The sequence below is a fragment of the Euprymna scolopes genome, chromosome 40 (assembly GCF_053919585.1).
Source record: "Euprymna scolopes isolate OS-2025 chromosome 40, ASM5391958v1, whole genome shotgun sequence".
NCBI classification, from domain to species: Eukaryota; Metazoa; Mollusca; class Cephalopoda; order Sepiida; family Sepiolidae; genus Euprymna; species Euprymna scolopes.
This window is the reverse complement of record NC_136521.1, coordinates 15,059,520-15,063,330: the sequence shown is the minus strand read 5'-3', so window position 1 is coordinate 15,063,330 and position 3,811 is coordinate 15,059,520.

Genomic DNA, 3,811 nt, shown 5'->3' with positions numbered 1-3,811 from the left:
TGGCTGTGTGCGTCAGTGTGAGTTCGTTTCCAAGAATTCTGGTGAAGGAACTGACCCACTAAATTAGCATCCTCCCGCTTTTCGCCAAATATATTTGAGTCCTTAGTTAATCAAGCCCTAGTCCAGCACCTAACAGCTGCTAAACTCCTGACTGACAAACAATATGGATTCAGCCAAGCCCGTTCAACAGCAGATATCTTAATTGTAGTTTCTGAACGTATATACCGTTCATTGGACAAAACAGGGGAGGGTAGAGCGGTAGCCCTTGATATATCTAAGGCTTTTGACAGGGTAAGGCACGATGGTCTTCTAAGGAAAATTAGATCATATGGAATCACTGGAAGAATTCATAATGTAATTAAATCCTTCTTAAGTAAGAGAAAAGTCCAAGCTGTCCTCGACGGTCGTATATCTAAACAATATGACATAAATGCGGTAGTACCTCAGGGTTCTATCCTTGGACCTCTATTATTCCTGATATTCATAAATGACCTCCCTGATAAAATTGTTTCGGAGATGGGTATATTTGCCGATGACACCACTCTCTATAACAGATATGATGGGAAAACAAATGAACACATATCTAAGGAAATGGCAGAAACACTAGAGGATGACCTCCAATCTGTAGTGGAATGAAGACAAAAATGGATGGTCACATTCAATGCTGCTAAAACTAAGCTTGTTTCCTTCAATGACTACAGGAAACCTTCTCTACCACCAATAGAAATATTCAAGAACACATTGCCTGAAAGTACTTTTAAACTCCTCGGCGTAACGTTTACAGGGAATATGGACTGGAATAGATACATTGAGAGCATTGCCAAGGCTGCTGCAAGGAAGGTTGGCTCCCTCTACCGTGCCAGAAAACTACTTACGTCTGACAGTATCCTGTACCTCTATTAGGCCACCATTGGCCCATGTATGGGAGTACTGTTGTAACATCTGGGCTGGTGCATCTGCTGCTTGCCTCTCGCTCCTGGACAGGGTTCAAAAGAGAGTCGCCAACCTGATAGGTCCTGAAGTGTCATCTAGGCTTCAGCCTCTGTCCCATCGACGAGATGTTGCATCTCTCTGCCTGTTCTACAAATACTTCAATGGTGAATGCTCTGACGAACTGCAAACACTTGTACCTCCCCGACGTAACTACCCCCGACAAACCCGACAAGCTACTAAGTCTCATCCCTTTACAGTAGATATCTCTAGGTGCAAGAAAGCCTTTTACTCCAATAGTTTCTTCCCCAGAACTGCAGGTCTTTGGAACTCCCTTCCAGGATTCTGCTTTCCCGACTGTACTGATATGCAGAAGTTCAAGTGTAATGTGAACAAACATCTTTCTACTCATCTCCCTTCATAATGCCCCTGCTAATTAAGTCCCTGATAGTAGCCCCCTGCTTCAAAGTTGCACTGTGTCTTGTTTGGGGTGAAAATTGAATTTAAAAAAAAAATCGAAAATGGCACGGCCGATTTTTATTAAATTTAATATGAAGGTACTTTATGTGCTGGCGGTGTTATTAGATAGATTTTTCATTGGAATGTCTTCGATAAGTATTAATAATCGGTAATCGAAATAATCCGACGAAAGAAGAAACAAACGATTTGGAGCAAAGTTAAAACTTTACACAGCCTTACGTGACGAATGCATTAGAGAAATTTTATTACCACACAAGCCGAAAGGCCTGACATGTAAAATCAACAGTAGGTTCTTTGATATGACAGGCGCGCGTTCGAAATAAATATATATATATAGTGTGTGTGTGAGAGAGAGAGAGAGAGAGAGAGAGAGAGAGAGAGAGATCTACTATTATATAAAAGGAAATTTTTGTGTGTGAGAGAGTTCGTTCCCTATGTACTCGATAATGGCAGGGTTGATTTTTATGAAATTTCACAAAAAGGTACTTTATGTGCCTGGCAGTGTTCTTAGATAGGGTTTGTATCGGAATGTCTTTGATAAGTATTAATAATCGATAATTGAAATAATCAGCTGAAAGAAGAAACAGGCAATAATGACAAGCATCTTACAGTCTTACATCACAAGTGCATTTGAAAAGATTTCATACCACACAAGCTGAAAGGTTTAATGTATAAAATCAACAGTAGTGTGTTTCATATGACAGCGGCACGCGCAAAGGGAATGTTTCTGTTTAAAGCACGATTGCACTATGATTCTTGACTTTTTCATTTTAAATTTAAATTAAAGCAATTATCACTGCACAAGCAGTAAAGCCAGGCATACAAAATCAACAGTAGGTTCTTTGATATGTCCGAGGCGTGTTCGAGATAGATGTTTCTTTTTAGAGCGCAAGTGAACCATGATAATTAACTTTTGCATTTTAAATTTTAATTCAAGTCATTATATATAAAAAAGAATTTTATAAAATCAACAGTAAGTTCTCTACAGTGCAATGTAGCCTACAATGTATTTTATACTATGTTACTACAGTGAAGTATGTGAAGCTTTATCCAGGTACACCGCGATTGGTCCCTAACTATAACAGACAATGAATCGATTTAATTGAAAAATGGGCGATTTTATCGATTTCGATGACAATAAAAATATGGGAGTGTGAAACATTCGTCGGTCGATCATCCTTCAATTCCATGCAACGTCAGTTCACCCGGCTAATATATATATATATATATATATATATATATATATATATATATATATATATATATATATATATTATAAGGGCCGCTTTAGGTATCGATATCAAGCTCTCTTCAGCCAATACTCATCTAAGAGATGAGTCCTAATTATCGGGTTTGAAACCGACGGTACCAATGACTTGTCTCATCTAAAAACGTCTGTAAACAAAATATAAATACGCTCTTATTTTCGGATTTTCCTTATAATTGAGCACTTTGCTGGATTTCTTTAAAAAAAACTATATATATATATATATATATATAGTAGAAATAGTAATTAATAAAAACTGAAGAAAGTGCTCAATACTGTTGTAGAGCAAATATGCGTATTACCGTATCTTTCTGTTAAGTTACATTATTATTTCAGCTACCCGTCCGTTTTTGGTTTTTTTTTTGCCATCTGTAGCTTCCTCAGACTTTCTGTAAAAGTCTGAGGAAGCAACAGACGGCCAAAAAACGGCCAGGTAGCTGAAAGAATAATGTAACTTAACAGAAAGATACGGTAATAAAAAATAAAACGCATATATATATATATATATATATATATATATATATAGAGAGAGAGAGAGAGAGAGAGAGAGAGAGAGAGAAATAACTTTATTATGCAATCATTTACATATCAGAAGCGAATTCTGACCTACAAAAATGCATGAGCAGCCCCGTCGACATTCTTGTGGTAGGAGTACCTTAAGCAATTTGCAATAAAGTAAATATAAAGCTTTGGAAGGCGGACTTCATAGAGGTAAACAAGACCATACTTCAGTCCGACAGCGACAAATAAAAAGCACACATTAGTTCGAGATAGAATTACCTGGGTACGAAACCGAGTCAACGAATTTATAATACGCACACAGCATTACCGGCTACTTATCGTTCAAACAAGCGCTGCACGTTAAATTGCATATAAACGTAGACAAGTCCAATTACTGTGTAGTTTCATTAATTACAATGCACGATTTTCTTATATGTTTACTGTTTGCTGCACTGGTATTTTTTTTTTTAAATGACGGTCCGGCTTCAAACCGCCGACCCAGATGTGTCATATGCAATTTCTTTTGCTATTACACCGTATCAATCCGCAAATTGTAACAATTATTCGACGTGCAACTGCAAATTTAATTCTCCCGAAAAGCTTGCACCGATTAGAACACGTTGACGGGCAACT